General features: G+C 42.3%; 1 protein-coding gene across 1 annotated transcript in view; it reads right to left on the minus strand.

The window, feature by feature from the left end:
• Positions 1 to 23,401, minus strand: part of TAOK3 (TAO kinase 3) — a 500,481-nt gene that overhangs the window by 183,503 nt on the left and 293,577 nt on the right. The window lies entirely within an intron of this gene.

Consider the following 23,401-nt stretch of genomic DNA (forward strand, 5'->3'; position numbering starts at 1 on the left):
ATGTGCAAAGAAAGGCCACTGGTTAATAATAATAGTGCCTGTTCCTGGTGGTGTGCCCTTCATTTACATTATCTCATTTAAACCTTATAACAGCCCTGGAGACAGTGCACTGTTACCACCATTTTCAGAGAAGGCTCTCCTAGTGTTTTCTCCAAGTTAAACACTAAGCCGAGTCCAGAGTTTTCAGATTCTAAGCCAGATTCCCTAACCACTACTCTCTCTAGTTCCCAAACCCTTTATGTTAAAACTAGAGGCCTGGTGCATAAAATTTGTGCATGGGAAGGGTCCCTAGGCCCAGCTGGCTATCCGGGCTGATCTGTGGGGCTACCAGCAGGGCAATCAAGAGGCAACCAGTTCCAAAGGTCATTCCAACTTTCAGTTGATTTGCGTATTAGACTTTTATATAAGATTGCATCTATAGTTTAATCTTTTTCCTTTATTGCTTCCCTGGCAAATTTTTAAAAAATATATATATTTTATTGATTTTTTACAGAGAGGAAGGGAGAGAGAGAGCCAGAAACGATGAGAGAGAAACATCGACCAGCTGCCTCCTGCACCCCCCCACATCTGGGATGCGCCCGCAACCAATGTACATGCCCTTGACCGGAATCGAACCCGGGACCTTTCAGTCCGCAGACTGACGCTCTACCACTGAGCCAAACCGGTTTTGGCATCCCTGGCAAATTTTTATCTACTCTCTCTTATATACACACACTCACAGAGCAAATTTTAGAGGTAAAACACTTATTTGCTAGATCCTTCTCTCCGACTGGATAACTGTGGGTTTATCTCTTGGCAATAGAGTTGAACGAGCCACAGTTATTGGCCAAGAGGTTGCTTTGCTTTGAAAAGGCATGAGTATAACAGTTCTAAAAAGGAAGGAACTGTTTAGAATATAAAGAGTAATTGGTTTTGATGAAGCCTACTTTATCTGATGAAGCAACAAGAGAGCCTTTGGAGAAAACATATCTGTAATTTTCCAGATCACTTCTTTCTTATCGTCTATAAAGGAGAGGCAAGAGCCATTGAACTGGTTTCTAAAAATGTAGCTGGAGAGTTGAACATCCTATTTCTTGCTGCTCTTTGGACGTTGGTGGACCTTTTCATGTCATGTCCTACAGTGTGACAGGTCACTGAAAAGAACACACCAATCTGTGTCACCTGTTTCAAACTGCCTGCTCAGCTCCAACCAGCAGCCTGCAGCTACAGTCCTTGGCAGAGGCAGGAATGGAACCAATTTCTGGCCTCTTTCACTACTGTGAAATTCTGCAAGTCCCATCTGGAAATTCTACAAGCACCTTTTCTGTTTTTAAAAATAAGGCACTAGATGGAATGAATTAGAAACATGGGCACCAGCCATAACCGGTTTGGCTCAGTGGATAGTGCGTCGGCCTGCGGACTGGAAGGTCCCCGGTTCGATTCCAGTCGGGCATGTTACCTTGGTTGCGGGCACATTCCCAGTAGGGGGTGTGCAGGAGGCAGCTGATTGATGTTTCTCTCTCATTGATGTTTCTAGCTCTCTATCCCTTTCCCTTCCTCTCTGTAAAACAATAAAATATATATATATATATAAAAAAAATAAAGAAACATGGGCACCAGCTCACTCTTTTTGGACACAATAGAATGGTGAGAAATATATTAGCTAGGAACTCTAGAGTTAGCAAGAATAGGTGTTTTTGTGAATATGATTATCAAAATAAAAATATATGTACAGTATGTTTAGGAGAATTCTAGGGAGTAAGGTAGATAAGGTAGCACATACATACCTCGGTACTTAATCCCTTTACCCATTTTCTCTAATCTGTTGGCTCAATTCCCTGAAAGATACAGATCTAGAAAAGAACACATTTGCCTTATTGATGGGCAAAGACCAATAATCAGAATCTCAAAGGTCCTCTCCTGTTTCTCAAAAGTGGAGACTCAGCAGTGTGTTTTGGTTTTCTGTAGGCTGATGCTCAAATCTGTTGCCATGATCTGTCTCCATGCAAATGATGGGGATGGGCAAGGGGTTAAAGTGGGCGATAGTCCAGATTCAGTAGGAAAGTAGTGCCAGTAGGAATAAGCAGGTTCCCGGGTCGGCAGGCCCCTGTATATATAATCAATAAGCACTTACATTTCGTCATCGATTCTTATAAGTATTTGAGTGTTTACTGAGATGCAGTGTGACTGCAAAGCAAAGGCTTTGGAATTAACATTTGAATCTGGCTTAACTAGTTGTGTGACCTTGGGCAACTTAATCTGTCTGAACCTCAGTGTCTTCATCTGTTAAATAATGTACCTCAGAGAGTGGTTTGAGAATTCTGAATTATTAAATGCATATAGCACAATGTGCTAAAGGTTCCTACACACATATTCTTGCACATATTATATACTACTTAACCTTATATTAACCCCACGAAGTAGGTGGTATTATCACCCTCATGTTATATTTAAGGAAATGGAGAAACAGAAGTTAGGTACCTTGCCCAAGGTCACCCAACCAGCCAATGGCAAGCCATGATTCTGAGTCTAGGTGGTCTCTGAGTCCCTGCTGTCGGGCACCATGCTGCACTGGACTGCACGCAGGGAGTGACCAATCTTTAGGGACTGACTGTCCCTTCCTTTGCATGGCTGCTGCAATATGTCTGCTTCTTGCCCTTGGATGTTAGTCTAGTGCCAAATCTGGAGACTGAGCCAATCTCAGGAAGCTAGTTTAGTGCCAACAGACTATGAAGGTAAAGGTCTAGCTTAGGAGATCATGCTTAAGTATCAACTCCTACATGTGGGATGTGAATGCCCAGGGTGCTGGGGTGAGAAAAATTCTGAGGCCCAAGTTCAGATAGAGTGGGAAGCAGTGGCTTAATTACCTCTGCTTGCCATGTGCAAGGGAACCCATTTATTTGCCATCAGTGATTTAATTTGACCCCTTATTTTGAAGATACAAACATCTGGAACCCAGAGATATTAAGTGACTTGTGCAGGTTCATGTTTTTAGCCACAGGCAGTGCATGAGTAGGACACGGTTGGGATAATTGTTTGAGTACCAACTTGTGTTAGACTCTGTGCTGGAAAGTATGATGGACAGTCCACTTCATTTTTTAAAAATATATTTTTATTTATTTCAGAAAGGAAGGGCCCTAGAGGGAGAGGGAGATAGAAACATCAATGTTGAGAGAGAATCATTGATTGGCCACCTCATGCACACCCCCTACTGGGGATTGAGTCCGAAATCTAGGCATGTGCCCTTGACTGGAATCGAACCCAGGACCCCTCAGTCTGCAGGCTGATGCTCCATCCACTGAGCCAAACCAGCTGTCCAGCCCACCTTAGAACCTGCTTAATTTATTGTCTCAGTGGGTTCATCTTCGCCTCTGCCTCTGCCTGCAGTACAGTTCATAATCCTGGCAGCACTTTTTAACTTTGGGGCATTTACTTAACATCTGTGTGCTTCAGTGGTGGGGTACCCTCACCCCAGTGTGCCTGGATGGTTTCTGGTTTTAGCGCTGAAAATCTTGCCTCCCAGGCACATCCTAGGCAAAATGGAACAGTTGCTTCTTCTGTAAAAAGGACTTAGGAATTGGATAAAGCACTTTTGAATAAAGCACTTAAGTAGTGTTTGGAGCATAGTAAGCCCTCAATACATGTTTGTTTTCATCATTATTGGTGCAAAAGGGTCCCCTCCCCACCATAAAATGGGTTCCTGGAGAGCCTCACTCTCATATCAAACAAGACTGGAAACCTTGCCATGATCATCTGGTCACCTGTGGCCAATTGTTGAGGATGTTTTTCTTCCACTTGAATTAATGAAGATGAGTTTGAGAATGTTATAGTCATTGCATTCTATTCAAATGGTATTCATTGAGCACCTGTTGCATGCTAGATAGTGTTCTAGACTCTTTTCAGAAATTCAGAGATAAATGAAAGCATGGTTCCTTCTCTTTGGGACAGTGGGAATGGACAGTAATTCTAGTTGAGCTACACTCGAGGCCTGGAGAAAACTGGACTGGAATGTGGACCATAGAGAAAATAATAGCAGCTGACATTTATTGAGCAGATGATTACGTACTACACGTGCATGATCTCATTATTTTTATAACCCTGAAGGTTGTGATTACATATCTGCATTTTACAGCCTGGGAAACTGAGGTTGAAAGAGGTTAAGAAACTTGCCTTAGGATTGGCTCAGTGGATGGAGCATCAGCCCAAGCAGGACTTGCTGACCCAAATTCTGTATTTTTTTTAATGTATATTTTATTGATTTTTTACAGAGAGGAAGGGAGAGAGATAGAGAGCTAGAAACATCGATGAGAGAGTAACATCGACCAGCTGCCTCTTGCACACCCCCTACCGGGGATGTGCCCGCAACCAATGTACATGCCCCTGACCGGAATCAAACGTGGGACCTTTCAGTCCGCAGACCTATGCTCTACCACTGAGCCAAACCGACTTCGGCAAATTCTGTATTCTTATTAACCATGAATGTTTTATAATTTCTTCTCAAAATCAAACTCAAGCTTGGCCTGAAAACTAGGTGGGCCTTGAGCAGTGTCCCTAACTAGGAATTGGAATTTCACACAGAGGTACATGGCTTGAGCAAAAACACAGAGGCGGGAGAATGGAGGGCATGTTTATAAAGTCAAATAAGAGCGTGTATTCAGCAATAATTCTGGATGAATGAGCATTGAACTTTAAAATCAGTTTGTTCCCCAGCCTGGTGTCTTTTGTCCTTACACACCTTGGGCTCACCTTCCTTACCTTTCTGCCTTTCTCCTTTCTCCTCCCTTTCCCTGGCCCTCCCCCATTCCCTCTGCCTTCCTTTTTATATCGCCAGCGTGGTGGCTCGTGGCATTCCTGCAGTGACGCTTTCCAATTTCACACTTACATGCTCCTGAAAGTATTCGTAAACTAACTTGCATGTAAAACCAATAAAGGGCAACAGTACACATTCCTGTTAGTAATTTTGTTTGACTCCCTTTCTTCTGTCTTGATAATTTTTCTTCCTGCAAATAGTACTTTGACCTTACTTGAAGTGGAAACTTTCAGGAATCCACGTCGGGTGGGGCTTAGTAAACACCTTAGTAATAGTAATGAATAAGGCCTCATGCTTATGCCTGACCAAGTCTAAGTGCTTTTCATGCATTATCTTACTTAATACACTCAACAACCTTGCATTTTTATGATACCGATTTCACAGATGAGGAAATTGAGGCTCAGAGGAGGAAAGTGTTCATCTCTGCACCACATTCACACATTTCCTTTTCCCATTGGCTTCTCCCATCCTATCATAGACTACCAAAGTACAGACTCTCTCCGTTTTTCAGAGATGAAACAGACGCTGAGAAGGGAAGGGACTTGCCATTCATCACAGCTGGTTAATGGTGAAGCAAGAACTGATATGTAGGTCTTCATCCCATGTTTGAGAATAGGTTTGAATTTAAATTCTGCTGCTTCCAAGTTGTGTGACCTTAAGCAAGTCATGTAACCTCTCTGGCCTCCAGTTTTCTCATCTAGAAAGTGGATAGCCACCGGGAGGTTTATTGTAAGGTTTAAATAAGGTCATGCAAGCGAAGCAGCCAGAACAATAACCCCCTACTTGAAACAAGCCCCCCTCATGCTTGAAACAAGGCGTAGGCCACTTTAGTGCATCAGAAAACAGGGCTGCCCATGTTAGAGGCTAGTGTTACTTTAGGAGTTGTCTGTGCCCACCTGCTCACGTCCCATCATGCCTTGAGGCTAGCAAGCCCAGGACACCGTTCCAAGGCCACCCCAGGGCAAGCCAGTAGAAGCCACTAGTTACAAACCTTTAAATTCAAGACAGGCAGATATCCAGGCATCTGTCTTTATTAAAACCCTCACTAGGGAGGAGTTTGAATTGCTGCCCTCCAGGCTGTGTTGAGAGACCTTCTGAACTGAACCAGGGAGTAGATCTGCCTTACCTCTATTTCTAGGGACTGGTGTACCGTAATACAGTAACTGCTTATGGAGTGAATGGCTGAATGGCTATTGCCTATCATTTCTCATTTTAGCATGTCAATCTCTTCCTAAGATCAAAGTCATAGATGTGTCATTTAGAAAGTCAAAGGATTCTGCAAAGCGCAGTAGTCCCCTGCTTTCTCATTTCTCTTCCCAGAAGCAACCACTTCCATTTCTTCTGGCTGCTTATTTTGGTATTGAACTTCTTTCTCTAGCTAGTTATTACTAGGTAGTCTAGTTCTAGGCATCTCTGTTGAATTCCCACTGTGGAAATCATCCCCTACTCTCCCAATTTTTTTATTTTATAATCCTGATTAGGTCAATATGGAGTGTTTACATTGTTATGACTATGTAGGCATCAGTCACAGCTGAGCCGTGCTGTAAACTATGATTGTTTTTTCTTTCCTTGACAGTGTTCCCCAGGAGTTAATAATTATCATATTATTTCTTGTTTTATTAGGAATTCTACCTCAAACTCTTCATCAAATGTCTAACACCCCCCCCCCCTCCCCCCGCCCCCTGCCCCAAGACATTCAGATGCACCAGGCATTCCATTGATTTCAGCACTTGGGGACCTCTGACTGTTCCACTCTGGACTGGTTGCTGCCCTCCCTCCACCCCCGGCCTGCACACAGCTGTTCCTCTGGGGTCTCTGTTCACCACCAGAGTGGAGCTCCCCTCTACCCCTCCCTGGGTTTGGATCATTTGTTTTTCTTGTCTTCCTGTTTCACTACTTTACTCCTCCATTCTGGTAAAATATATCTTACAGTAACTTACTAAGCAGGATTGAAAATACTTTCATTCTGTTTACTTATCTCACTGACAATTTGGCTGGTTTAACTAGATGTTTAATACCCAGATTTTTTTTTTTTTAAAAAGTGCTATTTTTTTTCTTTCTTTTTAAAAAAAATTATTTTTCATTCCCTATAATCCAGAGACCCTTTGCTTTACCTTCTCTGGGGGAAGAAATCCCCAGTCTTTGGCCAGGCTGGGATCTGGGGAGTCTTGCTGCATGAAGGAGGGAGGCAGGTTTCTTAAACTAAATTGCAACCAGTCCCACTGCCTTCACCTTCATTTCTAGAAGTGCCAGTATTTCTGATTACGTGTTGCTAATGCGTGATTCTCGGCTTAAGATTATGTTGTATATTTTTCCTCTACATTCAGCTTCTATGTTGTTTTTTTTCTTACCTATTTTCTCCATTCTGGTGGGTTTAAGTCCTAAAAACACAGACAAAACAAATACTTTTATAGTTGTTTCAGTGGGATTCTTGGAAAAGAGAAAAACAGATATGTGTATTTTACCAGCCCTCTTTACTTTAAAACCCTTGTGCTTTGTCTGCCCCTATCTCTCTCTGGGACTTTTTGTGACTCCATTCATCCTCTTGCTCAATGAAGGGGACATTGTCTTTCTCAATCACTGTGGTCCCAAGGTCACAGTCTATGAATAACTGCAGTGAGAACATTACTCGGTCTTTTCCAAATAATTAGTGCATCCCCCAGCTGGCGTTGCTTAGTGGTTGAGTGTCGACCTAAAAACTAGGTCACAGTTCAATTCCTGGTCGAGGCACATGCCCAGGTTGTGGGCTCCATCCCCAGTGTGGGGCATGCAGGAGGCAGCCAATCAGGGGTTTTCTCTCATCATTGATGTTTTTATCTCTCCTCCCTTCCTCTCTGAAATCAATAAAAACATTTTAAAAAAATCATTAGTGCATCCTTACCTATTGCAAAGCTGCTGGTTTGTGCCTTAAGAACTCAGTGGCCTTTAACTGCAGGCTTTGCCTTCAGAGCTGAGTGTCAAGATTTCGGAGGAGGAATTTATACACACCCACCTTGAAGGGCTGAATGTTGTCTCTAAGAAATAATGCCTGTGGATTTATATGCTTGCTATCTGTGCACATACCCACATCCAAAAACTGAGCTTTCTTGCCAAACAAAACCCACCTTTGGACCATGGGTGAATTGAGAAGCATGAAACATTTTAGCCTAACGTATGTTTCAATATTTATGATGCCTTCAAAGCAAACTTGTTGGGAAGACTAAGCCACCTGGAACACAGCCGTGACAGTACAATGCGGCATCTTGGGAATTCAGAGTCTCCTGCAGGGCTGGGAAGAATATTTAGAGGTATTCTCTCCCAGCCCCCTGCTGCTCACTGTAATAAAAACTATTTTGGATATGTCATGTCCATTAGCAAGATCAGATTACCATTTAGAACATATAGTACTATCTTGCCAGCTTGAAGAAAATGATATTTTGGGTTATACAACTTTTGGGAGGGTAATAAATTCCCCTTATTTACTACATGTCCATCCTCATGTGATATACCTTTAGCAATGGTGATTGTGTGGCACACTCATCGCTGCTCTCCCCACTTGTAGACATTACTAATCAATCGTAGCTCTCATTCTCTAGACCAGGGGTCCTCAAACTTTTTAAAGTGGGGGCCAGATCACAGTCCCTCAGAGAGCTGGAGGGCCGGACTATATGAACTACTAATTCCTACTGTATGAACTACTAATTCCACCTCGGCTGCGCTCACTGCCCAAAAAACCTGGCGGGCTGGATCAGACTCCTCTGCGGGCCGCATGTGGCCCGCGGGCCGTAGCTTGAAGACCCCTGCTCTAGACCCAGATATGAGGTCTCAGAAACCTTGTCCACACAGTGCTCCTTGCAGCCACTAGCAATTGATTGAGAGTGGGGTGGGGTGGCAGACATCACATGAAACGCAGAAGCCATCTCTGCTTGGGTGTTTATCACTACTCTCAGTTGAACATGTTCAATTCACATTACTTTGCCTAAAAATGACTGAGGCGTGGCCCATCCAGAACAGACCAGGGAAGAATTTTGGCTTTTGTGGCCTAAAATCACTTTAGTGATTTTGTTTTTATCTCACCCGCCGTGATGGTCGTGATTTTGGCATTAGATTCCAAGGGTTTTAGAGCTTGTGCAGTTGGTTCCTTGAACTTAGTAGCACACTTTGTCCCATTGCATGTCACATACACACACCTTTTTTTTTTTAAAACCAGCGATCAGCAAGGCCAAATCCAGCTTGCTGCCTGTTTGTATAAATAAAGTGTTATTAGAACCCAGCCACACCCATATGCTTATGTATTATCTACGACTGCTTTCACACTAAAAGGGCAGACTTGAGTAGTTGTAACAGACTTTTAGCCCGAAAGCCAAAAATATTTATTTATCCTTTACAGAAAAAGAAAAAGAAAAAGAAAAAAAAAAGCCCTGACCCAGTTCTAAATGATCATTCAAGCATCTTTGGATTTTCAACTATTTTCCAAAATTTTCTCCATGGTATATTCAAGCTTTACTAACCCACTTAATACTATTATACTCACAGGCCCTCCTGAGCAATGTTAAGTGCCCATTGCCATCACATATGATAACACTCCCTGCTATCTGTTGAACACCTACTATAGTCCAGGCAGTACTAAGCACTGTGTATAAATTAAGTGAACAAAGCAAATGGCCTGGCTTAATGCTTGACCCAGGGAAGGTGCTCTATTATTTTTAATTTTTATAGTAGCCCTATGAAGAAGTAGGAATTATTTTTTATTTTTATTTTTATTTTTAAATATTTTTTTTTATTGATTTTTTTTACAGAAAGGAAGAGAGAGATAGAGAGCTAGAAACGTCGATGAGAGAGAAACACCGACCAGCTGCCTCTTGCACACCCCCTACCGGGGATGTGCCCGCAACCAACGTACATGCCCCTGACCGGAATTGAACCTGGGACCTTTCAGTCCGCAGACAGACGCTCTACCACTGAGCCAAACCGCTTTCGGCAAGAAGTAGGAATTATTAAAGAGTTTCAGTAACTTTCTCAACTAGATTCTAACTCAGTTTGGACTGATTTTAAAACTTGTGACCTTTCCATTAAACCATTCTATTTCTACTGCATTTCCTTGACTATTGAGTATAATAATTTGTATGTAATTAGAAAAATGGGCATATGTACTATACATAATATATGTTTTAATTGTGTATATGTGTATGGTATAGTGCAGTGGTTGGCAAACTCATTAGTCAACAGAGCCAAATATCAACAGTACAACAATTGAAATTTCTTTTGAGAGCCAAGTTTTTTAAACTTAAACTTCTTCTAATGCCACTTCTTCAAAATAGACTTGCCCAGGCCATGGTATTTTTTGTGGAAGAGCCACACTCAGGGTGCCAAAGAGCCGCATGTGGCTCTCGAGCCGCAGTTTGTCAACCACGGTTATAATGTATTGCCTCAGATCCTTCTAACTTGCAGGGTAGATATTGTTCCTATTTTACAGATAAGAAACTGAAGTTGAGAAAATGTCATACAGATAGATAGTAAGCTGTTTGTTGGCATAATTCTGAGTTGGTATGATTCAGACAACTTTGTTCTGCACTGCTATGATACATTGCCATGATAAGTGATATGTGGCTGAATTGACATTCATTCAGCAGTCAATTTACAATACACATTTATAGAGCACCCAGCCTGTAGGTACTGTGCTCAATCCATTATACATTTTTTTCTATAGTGAATTCCTTTTCTAAGTGCTAACCGTTGAATTGTCTGGTGTTTATTTTTAATTTAGTGTTCTGGGTAACGTGATTGGGGTTGCATTCTTTTCCAAACATTTGAAATTTAAGATGTTTTCTACCTCAATTTCCTCATCCGTGAATGGGAAAGAAAAATACCTATGTCTACGTCTTTCAGTTTTCTAAGTTTATGAGATTTCAAACCAGAGAGTTTGTGTTGAACAGAAACTGCAACGTAGAAGTCCGTGGGTAGGATTCAATCCATGTATGTTCTCTTTGGCTTACACAGTAAATTATAAGAATTTGAGTTTTTAAAATAGATGTCATTCCTTTTTATAAATGGGAACAGTATTCTTTGGGAAATAATTTTAATTATTTCCTTTATGTATTTTGGGGCTTATTTACTGCTTATTTTAAAGGACTGACCCACCGCAGGGGGTGTTTATTCTTTCTGAAAGCTACAAAGCACTTGCTCTTTGCTTTCTGAGCTGCTGTTTCAGTAGTGCCCGGTACCTGGTGAGTGGTCAGTAAAGCTCCTAGAATGAATGCTTGCCCTCCTGTGGTGACATTTACTACTGCTCATCTCAGTCACAAAAAGCATGGTGCCAATGGGAAAAGGGTAGAGCTGTTGATCCCTTTCTGGAAGGTCTGCTTTGTTTGAGATAGACTGCATTACCTCCCACTGCCATCTTTCTTCACAGAGTAAATAACTAAAATAAGAGAATCAAATGTAGCATGCTTCCTGGCTCCCATACACACAATGCAACTCAAAATGTACTTCCACACAGCCCTAGCCTGGTGGCTCAGCTGCTTGGAGCATCATCTCATACACCAAGAGGTTGTAGGTTCGATACCCAGTCAGGGCACATACCTCGGTTGCGGGTTAGATCCCTGGTCAAGGCATACATACAGGAGGCAACCAATTGATGTTTCTCTCTCACATCAATGTTTCTCTCTCCCCCGCTTCCACTCTCTCTAAAGTCAATTTTAAAAAAGCATGTCCTCAGGGAGGATTAAAAAGATTAAAAAAAAAAAGTACTCCCACAAAATACACAGCACATGTCACCAGCATCAAAGTCATTCCATGAGTCAATTACTCACTCGAACTTCACATTTCACAACCCCCTTTCTTTGGCAGCAATCTGAGCCCATAGGTTTCATGGGACCGAGCAGAAATCTCCTTCCCCAACCACACCACTCCACGTTAATATCGTTTCTCCTTGAAGCTCTTAGCACTTACTCTGTCCTACTGACTTGGCAGGTAATCATGCATACGTCTTGTTTTGTTATTTAAACCTGGTATTTGATTTTTCACATGTTGGTTTCTTCATTTCTCCACTAATCATATGCAGGATGAGCATATAAGCAATCAGGAAAGGTAGTTTACCCCCGAAACCTGCTTTGAGACAAGGTTTGCGTCCAGTTAGTTTGCTAGTATTTAGGAGGTGATCCCATGTCACTCAGTGAGGGAATAGGCAAGTGAGACCAGCAAGGGAAGAAAGGCAGAAGAGGGGGTGGTGGAGAATGGCTTACCACTGTGGGCAACTGGGCACCATCCTGCTGCATACCTTTAAGATAGTATGGTCCAGTAGAAATATAATACAAGCCACATTTTTAACTTTAAACTTTCTAGTAGTCACATTAAAAAAAGTGAAGAGAAACAGATGAAACAAGGAGTACATTTCATTTAACTCAATATATCCAAAATATCACTTCAGTATATATAGTCGATATAAAAATCATGATTAGCTGATTGAAAATCTCTGGTTTACTGTCGTAGCAGCCTTTTTGTCTTAGTTTCGATTGTGCAGGTTGAGCACTGCATACTCTAGAGGGCATCACTTCCCCAGGCTTCCATAGCCTGTGATCTGCATGGTGCCCCTAAGTTGTGCAGTGCCCAACCTGCAGAGCTCTTCATGCGAGGGCTGACAGCACATCTCTTGGGCAGAGAATAAAGGATTTTTAGAGCAGACATATGCACTTGGGCTCAGCTACAATATTCTGTCCTTTAAGGGTCCCTAAACATTTTGAGCACCCTTTCCGAGCAAGGCAGCATTGCGAGTAATCAGCAAAAGCCAGCACCTCCAAGGCCCTGCAATCACTCTGAAGGAGTCAGCTTCACACCCACTGCTAATTTTAGCTCACAATCTGCAGAGTGCCAATGAGTTTTTGTTAAGCACCCTTGCAGACATGGCTTGGAAGTGGCTCTCCCAGGCTGGAGCTGGGAGCTGGGAGCTGGGAAAAACCCCTTTTTTTAGACCCCTCTTTTTCCACTGGTTTCCCTCCCCTCGGTCACCCACAAGGTGTCTAGCTGCAAGAGTCAGTGAACTCTGGATGCCTAAGTCCCATCATTCAGTCACAGAGGGGCCTGAGCTAATTTCATTACTTTTTCATTTGTTCCTCTGTGGTGAGTAACCAGCCAAGCAAGTAGAATCAAATTGGTCTGATTGGTAGCATCTACAAAAAATATTCAAAGCAGTTTGCAGGAAGGAAGCCATGGAATGAATTGAATACAAAATTGGAAAAGAACTCAGAAATCAGGCACTCCAACCATTTCCTGCTATTACAGATGATGAGCCGGAGAATCGGAGGGGTTGAGCTCATTCAGGTTCCCACAGTGGGCTAGTGGCAGAGGATTAGCTTCCTTTGTAGAAGAGACGACGTTATTTACCTCGCCGATGCATTGTGTCTAACACATGGTTTGCATTCAACAAATGTTTGTGGAATGAATCGATGCATTTTTAAAAATACCCATTTTACCTAGAGATCAGAAGTACATATTTTTTTCCTATGTAGTGTGCATTTGTTAATTGTGCAAATGCAGCATCCATGACCCTTCCTTCTTATATTGCATCCTCACCCCATGATGGGGGGAGTCATGTGATCCACATATGGCTATTCAGAACATTCCATTACCCACCCACGCAATTGGTGCCACAATCGTGGTGTGATCCAAGCCAGACCAGTTAGGTTTGGGACTTTTAGTCGTGCTCTCACCAACAGGGGAGAGCCAGCCTTAGAATAAAGCCAACACAGAGAGCTGAGCGCTGGAGAGAGCAAGGCCACGTTTGGCCTTTGACCACCAGTATCCCTATATATCTGAAGCCAGTGTCTATCCCTGAACTTTTCAATCCTGTGAATTAATAATCTCTTCTTTTTAAATACCATAACAAGTTAGGGCTTTATCATTTGCATTTGAAGCTAAATGACATTAGCTTTGAAGCACCAATGAAACAACCTACAGATTAGTTAGTACCTTCAACATCTATTGTTTGGAAGTTCACCCTCCCATGGACCCAGGGAAGGTAGTCCCTTTCCAGCCCCCTTTCTAGCCTTAGGGGTAAACTTTGATTAGCCTAAATTTTTTTTTTCAATCCTCACACAAGGATATATTTAAAAAAGTTTTAAGTCACCTAAGGACCTGTCTTATTGATTTGAGAGAGAGAAACATCATTGTGAGAGAGAAACTAGAGAGAGGGGATGTAGAATGTAAAATTGTACAGCTTCTGTGGAAAGCAGTTTGATGTTTATTTAAAAGGTAAAACATAGAATTCCCATATGATCCAGTAACTCTATTTCTAAGTCTATACACCAAAGAAGTGAGAGCAAGGACTCAAATAGATTTTGTACATTAATGTTCATAGCAGCATTATTTACAGTACCCCAAAGATGGAAGCAACCCACGTGGCCATTCACACGTGAAAGGATAAGTAAAATATGGGCTCTGCATACAATGGAATATTATTCAGCTATAAAAAGGAATGAAATTCTGATACATGCTGTAATAGATGTATTAATGGATGAACCTTGAAAACATTATGCTAGATGAAATAAGTGAGACACAAATGGACAAGTATTATATGATTCCACTTATTGGCCAGGAGAAGAGAGAAGAGGAATTTCAGTTAGTTGGGCATTGTCCCATGCACTGAAAGGTTGCCAGTTTGATTCCCAGTCAGGGCACATGCCTGAGTATCTGGCTTGATTCCCAGTAGGGAGCATGCAGGAGGCAGATGATTGATGTTTCCCTCTAACACCCCCCCCCCCCAATCTAAAAAAAATAAAAAAAATCACTAAAAAAAATAAACAAAATGCCAAATGAATGAAAGACATAAATGTTTGCCAAGTCTGGTAGTGTTTGTTTACAATGCATTACCCAGATGGTGTGGCATGATATAGGACATCTGAGGGGAAGGAGCAGGTGGGATTCAGGCACTCTGTGTTTGGTTGTTAGGTTAGAAGCTCTAAAGCATCCATGGAGTACTTGCCATGTACCAGGCGCTGTGCTACGGTCTTTACAGAGATCATCTCAGTTCATCCTCATGACCACCCTACAAAGTAGGTGCTCGTTTTACCTTATTACATATGTGAATAAACTGAGGCTCAGAGAAAGGAAGAGAGCCAGTATTCACCCAAACCCAGGTATCAGATTCCACATGAGCCTATAACCACTGGACTCTGATTTTTGCTGAGGTTTGGAGCCAAAATGCTTAACTTGGGATTAAAATCCCATTTTGAATATTGACTTAAACAGTAATAAACAAAGGAGGAAAATGGAAGTTGTCCATGGCTTCCAAACAACTCTGGTCTTTCTGACTACACAGATAAAACAACAAAAAAAGCCATCACTTTCTACAGAGATGTGTTTTCCTCTGAACAACATCAGTTAGATCAGAGGAGCCGTTTTCCCAGGAGGAAGGCCGAGCACACAGCTTTTCAGTGGGCCAGGGTTCTGAGATGTGAAAGAGCTTCCTGCCGGGCGTAGACAGCTATATTCACATTTTCTTGTCTGCTGCCTGCCTTAGGGGGAGGTGGATTATGGCACTTGATGATTTAATCTGTGTAATCTTTAGACAAAAACATGTCTCCACTTTGCTGCCAGGAAAATGTTAATTCATTCTGCTTCTGGATCTGGAGAGTAAATTATTGGTGATGATGATGATGATGGGGTGTGCGTGTGTTAGCGCATGCACATGCATGTTGGTTCCCAAAGATCTGTATGAAGAGAAGCAAATGGGTCTTAAATTTAGGGAGTTTAAGTGGAAGGTTCTTGAGTCTTTTTTAAGGAATTGCAATCCACACCTTACCGACATTGTGCACAGAGTGTTGTGTCTCTGGTGTGGTTATTTATATATTTATTTTTTTGGAGGGCACACGATATAATGTTCATCAGAATCTCAGAGGGGTTTTAGAGAATGCCAGTCTGTAATTTTGTGATGCCTGCTACCTGGCACGTCTTCCTCTGAAGAGCCACAATCATCTTAGTGATGAGAGGTCCTTGATGCTGCAGAGCACCTTTATTTAAGTAAAGGGGCTGAGCGCCGAGAGCAGCCATGGGGATTGTCAATAATTTTGAGCTTGTTCAGTTTGAAGCTTGAAGAAACCCAGCCAGATTGAAATAAACTTTGGCAAAATGAGTCTGAGCATGCCCATCTGCTCCTTCCCAGTCTCCCTCTCCTTCCAGCCCCTTCCCCTCCTGTTCTGCTGTTCCAGCCCCTGCCCACCTTATGTGCTATAGGCCTGGAGCTGGCCTGGAGTCGGCAAAGATCAGATACTTCCACTTTATTTAACATGCCCATGACACATAGTAGGAACCAATACGTGGTTGTTGAAAAGCAGCATTCCCACCCAGCTCTATGTGAAATGGGAATTTGTTCCAGACATAGAATAAGGAGAGATTCCCATCCTTCTCTTATAACCTACGTAGAACCCATAGACAAGCTCCCAGATTACACATTCATGGCAGTTGGGAAGCCATCTGCATGTGAGCTTCTCAAGAAACAAACTAGTATCATTTTCTGAATGTGCCATTTTTGGCACATGACCCTTCAGTCATCCCAGCCAACAGAGAGGTTGGCATTTTCAAACCCCTGTTAGAGACAAGGAAACTGAGGTTTAGGTCAGGTAGACATCAGGCATGGAGAGGATTTGGAAGCCCGCTGCTTCCACAGTGCTGTCTCACACGAACCTTGCATTTTCTCAGTTGATCGGAAAAGACTTCCTCTGTGAGAAGGACATGAACTGAAGGTTAGCAAATGGTGTGGTATATTCAGGGGTGTGTCTGTCTGTACTTCATTTGGGATTGAGCAGCCCTTAAATTTTACTGTGTCTACAAATCATGTAGGCATCCTGTTAAAATGCAGATTCTGGCCGAAACCGGTTTGGCTCAATGGATAGAGCGTCGGCTTGGGGGCTGAAGGGTCCCAGGTTCGATTCCGGTCAAGGGCATGTACCTTGGTTGCGGGCATATCCCCAGTGAGGGGTGTGCAGGAGGCAGCTGATCGATGACTCTCGTCGATGTTTCTAGCTCTCTATCTCTCTCACTTCCTCTCTTTACAGAATCAATAGAATATATTTAAAAAAAAAAAAAAAAGAGCAGACAACTTATGTATTAAAAAAAAAAAAATGCAGATTCTGATTCAGCAGATAGGTGGAACCCGGAGTGGAGCCTGAAATCCACATTAGCTCCTAGGTGCCGCTGCTGCTCTCTGGACATTGCGAGTGGCCAGGAGATAGTGTTAAGTTTATAAAGGACTTGCTCATCTGTTATCTCATTTGCTCTTCACCCAAGTCCTCTGAGTTATCTAGTATTATTTCTACCTTAGAGATCAGAAATTTGAGAGTCTTTAGTAGAAATAGCCACCATTTTCACTTGTCAGGTATTTCTATGGACTGAATAGTAAACAAGACAGATATGATTCTTTTTTAAAAAAATTTATTGAGCCAAAACCAGTTTGGCTCAATGGATAGAGCATTGATCTGCGGACTGTAAAGTCCCGGGTTCGATTCCGTTCAAGGGCATGTACCTTGGTTGCGGGCACATCCTCAGTAGGGGGTGTGCAAGAGGCAGCTGATCGATGATTCTCTCTCATTGATGTTTCTAACTCTCTATCCCTCTCTCTTCCTCTCTGTAAAAAAAAAAAAAAATCAATAAAATATATTTAAAAAAAAATAAAAATATAAAAAATTTTATTGATTACTGGGGCTGGTTTGGCTCAGTGGATAGAGCGTCGGTCTGCAGTCCCAGGTTTGATTCCGGTTAAGGGCATGTACATTGGTTGCTGGCACATTCCTGGTAGGGGGTATGCAGGAGGCAGCTGATAGATGTCTCTCTCTTATTGATGTTTCTGGCTCTCTATCCCTCTCCCTTCCTCTCTGTAAAATAAATAAATAAATAAATAAATAAATAAATAAATAAATAAATAAAAATAAAAATTTTATTAATTATGGTATCACATAATTTTTCTCATCCCTCCCATTCCCATCCCAAACCCCTCCCCACATATGCCCCCACCTCCCTGTTGTCCATGGCCACTGGCTAGGCCCATATGCATGCACACAAGTCCTTTGATTGATCTTTCCTCCTTACCCTGACCCTCTCCTACTTTCCCTCAGAGGTTTGAGAAATTGATCGCTGCTTCTCTTTCTCTGGGTTTGTTTTTGTTCATCAGTTTATGTTGTTCATTATTTCCTCTAGATGTGTGAGATCATGTGATCCAAGAAATATCCTTGTAAGAACCGAAACTGAGACAAGCCATAATGGTTATGCTGAGAGGCAAATGAATCAGTCTATAGTGAGTTCCCTTCTGGGCCAACAGTTCTTTTGAGTCCCAATTTCAATGTCAAACAGTTCCTTATGTGTACATGTCAGCCATGATATTTCAGATCTGGTTGGTGGACAAATGGTGGTAATGCAGGTCCGACTGTCTCTGGTTTGGTCCTGGGCATCCTTCAGCAACACACAGCTGCTAAGACAGATATGATTCTTATTTAAAGAAATGAATCCAGGAAGCCTCTGAATAATTAAATTCGAAAAGTCCTGAGGGCCTCCATGAATGTTCATAAAATGAAAGGCCTGGACCCTGCGTGTTGCCATTTATCATAGGAGGAAGAGAAACAGGCTTGGGGCAGAGGACGATGGTGTATTCAGTCTTGGACATTGTGGTGACGTCCTGGTGTACCTGTCTCGTTGCCAGGTCTGTACCTGGAGTTTAGGGGAGAGATCCAGGTTGAGCAGAGTTGAGAGCTTGAGGGCTTTCGGTGCAAAGGTGGTAACTGACGTTCTGTAAGATTAGACTCAGGATACGGACGAGCTTGAAGCTGCCTGGGAGAATGTACTAGTACAGGTGAAGAGCCTAGAAGAGGCTTCTAGAATAGGAACCTGCCTGGCTAGCAGTTATGAGTTGGCAGAGGAAGAGGAGCCCGTGAGGAAGACCAAGAAGCATCTACCAGGGAGGTGGGAGAACAGCCACAGAAGCCAAGTGGGGAGAGAGCGCCAAGGAAGGAGTGGCTTTTCACTGATGGTGGGATAAGCCAGTGTCAGCTGCCTGGATGCCAGGCACATCTGGGACATTCTGGCCAAAAGATGCATATCCAGACTCCAAGTCATGAGAAAACATCAGGCAAACCCAAACTGAGGGACAGTCTACAAAACAATGGTCTTTACTTTAAAAAACGTTTACATCTCAAAAGAGTAAGAAAGAATGTTTACTTTTATAATTCAGGAGGAAATGCCAAGGTCATTTTTTTTTTTTTTACTTAAAAAAATGTTTACATCTCAAAAGAGTAAGAAAGAACTGGCATAAAAGGAAATGAAAGAGACTCAATTCAATGCAATGTGTGGTTCTACATTTGCCGCCTTCTGCCATGGGAGGAAGTAGCAAGAAGAGGGTGGTCTTTGGAGTAAACAGTGGCTTCTCATCAGACTCAAGTTGCCTCTGCCTTGATCTGGGACTTCTCAGCCTCCAGAACTGCAAGGAATACATTTCTGTTCATCAGCCATGCATTCTGTGGCATTCTGTTACAGCAGCGTGAACAGGACTAAGGCCATAGTATTGCAACAATATTATTTTGCCAGAATTTGATAATTGTGCTATGATGATATTATAGAAAGATCTTTGTTTTTAGGAAACAAAGTATTTATTGAGGGTTTTAATGTCTGCAACTTACTCTTCCAGGGTCCAGGAAATAAAGGCTAAATACATAAGTCAAACAAAACAAAATAAAACAAAACAAAAAAACACAAACCAACAAACCCCCGAAACTAATTGATAAATCTGGGTGAAGAATACAGGGGTACTCATTGTACTAGTCTTACAACTTAAAAAATTGCAAAGTAAAATGTTAAAAAAAAAAAAAAAAGACAGAGAGAGAAGAGCGGTATGCACATTATCACATTCTGTGAAGAGTTCATGAAGAAAAGATTAAAAGTATCCATTGTATTTAGCAACACAGATTTAGCCTTGAAATTAATGGTGCTTCAATTCTAGAAGGAAACCCATAAATGAATATATAATTACACATTGGAATAGGGAGTGTAAAAAAGAACAGGGTGCTCTGAGAAAATAACATGGATGTATGTAATTACTCCTTTGTTCATACCAGTTCTAGTGAGGTGGAGGAGACCAAAGCCAGACTGTAATAAAGTGAGCAGCGGGGAGGGGACATGGAATCCAAGAGGGTAGACACCTTCTTCAAGAAGCTTGGGCAGCCCAGCAGTGTGGCTTAGTTGGTTAGGTGTCGTCCCATGAACTAATGGTTCAATTCACAGGGCATGGTTGTGGGTTCAATCCTCAGTAGGGGGCATGCAGGAGGTACCTGGTCAATATTTCTCTCTCATCAATGTTTGTCTCCTGCCCTCTCCCTTCCTCTCTCTGAAATCAATAAAATAAAATAAAATTTAAAAAAGAAAGAAAAGAAAAAGAAAAAAAGCTTGGGTAATACTAGAGCAGGGAGCTGTCAAGAACGGCCACTAGAGGGAGAGGTGAGGTTAAGGTGGAAACATGGGCCGCAGAATAGGTTTGGAAGAGGTTATATTTGCATGGTATGGGCAGATGGGCGTGGGATGTGCATATTCTGCACGCACAGCGGCAGCACGGATGGAGACAGAAATGTGGAGTCTAGAGCATGGGGGATGGAAGAGGCAGCTGGGAAGGCAGGTAATGTTTAGATTTAGAAGAACTTTGTTTTCTAGGCTGAGCACCTTGACCTTTGTCTAAAGAGGTCAAACCTCTTGTCTGATGTCTTAGCCAGCAGATGGCTTCCAGAGCTCCTCTAAATATAGGAAATGTGTTTTATAAAGTGCCCCCGGGTACTCATGCCAGAAGCTAATGTACCGTTCTTGTTACACGCAGCCTGCCCATCCTTAAGCCTTCACACCCAAACATCTGCAATGCTTGACAGTTCTGCTTCTTAAATATTCATCTGTTTACAATTCTCCACCTCTACTGCTGCTGTCCAAACACCATCATTGCTGTTCTAGCTGGTTCCCCTCCTATAACCCCCTCTCCACTCACGAGGCAACATGACATTTGCTCTCCTGAATTGGACCATGTCATACCACCTCCTCCATCTTCTTCAGACTTTTATAATTCAGGAGGAAATGCCAAGGTCTTTAACACGGCCTGTCAGGTCCTATATGTTCTGGTTTCTCTCTTTTTACTCAGCCATTCCTAGTCCCATTCTTCCTGTGCTTCACTCTTCTCCAAACACAACAGTTTTTTGGGCTTTCAGTTCTTTGATGAGCTCACAGTTTTTTCCGACTCTGGGCTTTTGCCCTTTCTTGCTCTTCCATCTGCATGGACCTCTCTTTCCCACCCCAGTTCTTTACCTGGTTAATCTTTCTATGAGTTCGCTAGGGCTGCAATAACAAAGTGCCACAGATTGGGTGGCTTAAACAATACACATTAATTTTCTTACAGTTCTGGAAGCTCGAAGTCTGAGGTCCAAGTGTTGGCAGATTGGTTTCTTCCATGACCTCCTTCCTTGGCTTCCAGATGGCTGCCTTCTCCCTGTGTCCTCACACGGTCTTCCCGGTGTGCGTGTGTACATGCGTGTGTGTGTGTGTGTGTGTGTGTGTGTGTGTCTAAATTTCCTCTTATAATGACACCAGTTATAATGGGTAGGACCCACCCAGATGACTGCATTTTTGACCTAACTACTTCTTTAAAGACCCCAAAACTGTCACATTCTGAGGTCCTAGGGGTTAGGGCTTTAACATATGAATTTCCATGAGACATAACTCAGCTCATAGCTCTTCTTTCAATGTGTAGGTTGCAGCCTAAATGTCATTTCCCCAGGAAAGCATTCTCTTCCTCTACTCAATCCAATCCAAATTAGATACACTGTTATTCTTTCATATAGCACCCACTCCCAAACATATTCCATTTTGTAATTGCTTATGCATTTATGGGTCTCCACCTAAAATTTTAATGCCATAAATTCAAGTTCCTGGCCCATAGAAAGCAGCCAATGCAAATTTGTTGAACAAATGAGTCAAAAGTCCAGAGACTGCACAGAATCTAGCAAGTTTGCATCTAGTTAAACAGACCAGAACCACTGAAAGGAGAGATGATTCTTACCTATGTTTAAAGATCTGCAGAAAAAGTGATTTCATACTAACCCATATAGCACCCCCTCTGCAGCCTTTTGGCATGAAATGAGCAAACTGTGACTGGAAATCGATTCAAGCTCAGAGGTAGGCAGCTGGGGAGAACACATTTATAAAATTGTTGCTGATGTGTGCTGTGACATAGCCCAGTGTGTCACCCTGGGCCAGTATATAGCCAAAACTAATGACACTGGGATTTTGCTTAAAAGATAGGAAAATTCAGCCTTAAGCAGGGACTCAGAACAAATTTCATTCTTGTCCAGTTGTTTTAGATGTTTGGGTTTAGACTTGATTTGAACTGGTTTTCTAGGTGGATCCATTTTCACAATTAAATTTCGGGTTTGGGGAAGGCTCAGCACTATCGCGCTGGTGGACGGTTTTACTCTGGCTTCTGACTCATGGCCAGTCTCTTTGGGAGGTAATAGGGAGGCTCAGCCGTTCACAGATAAGATCATAAATTCCAAGACTCTTCTTGTCAGAAGGTTCTGGAGAGATATTTTGTCTAGTTCCCTGCCCTCAAAAGGGTCGTTGGATTTGCCCAGTGCAGACCACTCATTTATTTTTATTTATTTAGCAAGTATTTATTGAGTATATACTCCCTGCCAAGCACCATGTGGTCACAAGGAGTAAGATACTACTCTCAAATTTGCTCCTTGATGGCCAAAGGCCAAATCTTGGTCCTGCTTTTCTCTTATCCTGCGCTTGTCCCAATTGTTGTGGCTAGAACAACTATGTGGTGACATTTGTCTCTCTCTCTCTTTTTGTGTGTCCAATGTTAGAATCTACATGCTTTCTTTGGGAACTTTCCCATTATATGAGAGCCCATTCCTCCCTGACTGTAGGAACTCCACAGATGAGGTAATTGCCTCCTCAGTTTCCTTGGCAGCTCAGGCTTGAGCACGTGACCTAGACTTGGCCAGTCAGATGCACTTGTGGGACTGAAATGATATTCTGGAGGTAGCAGGAACCCCAGTGGGTTTCTAGAGGCCACCAATGGTGCCCGTGGCAGCACTCAGTGCCAGGGCCAGCAGGGGCTGAGGTCTGGGCTGTAGCACCCTCTACTCAGTGGCTGCCACAGCCCTGTCCTCTCTGAACTGCTTTCTTGCTTTTGCATAACTCAGTTTAATTTGTATTCTCCCTACCCACCTTTTTTTAAGGTAATATCTAAAAGTATTTTTTAATATTATAAAAGCTCAGAAGGATGAAACATAGAGGAAAATGCCACAGATAATCCAACCATTCTAATTCAACAGCGATTACTTGTACCTCCTTCATCTTTTTCATTTGTGAGTTTTTACAGATTTATGAATATACTTAATGCAAACCCTTCTTCACGCTGTGTAAAGCATTTTAAATTAATATTATAGGTCCAACATTTTTCCTTGTGATTTTATTTTAAAAGTTTATATATTATTAAAAAAATTAAGACCCACAGAAGAGTAGAAACAGTAGTACAATGAACACCCATATACTCCCCTCTAGATCAATTATTAACATTTTGTTGAATTTGCTTTCTCTTATGTACCCATATGT

This window comes from Pipistrellus hanaki (assembly GCF_964339955.1).
Source record: "Pipistrellus hanaki genome assembly, chromosome: 19".
Taxonomy (NCBI): domain Eukaryota; kingdom Metazoa; phylum Chordata; class Mammalia; order Chiroptera; family Vespertilionidae; genus Pipistrellus; species Pipistrellus hanaki.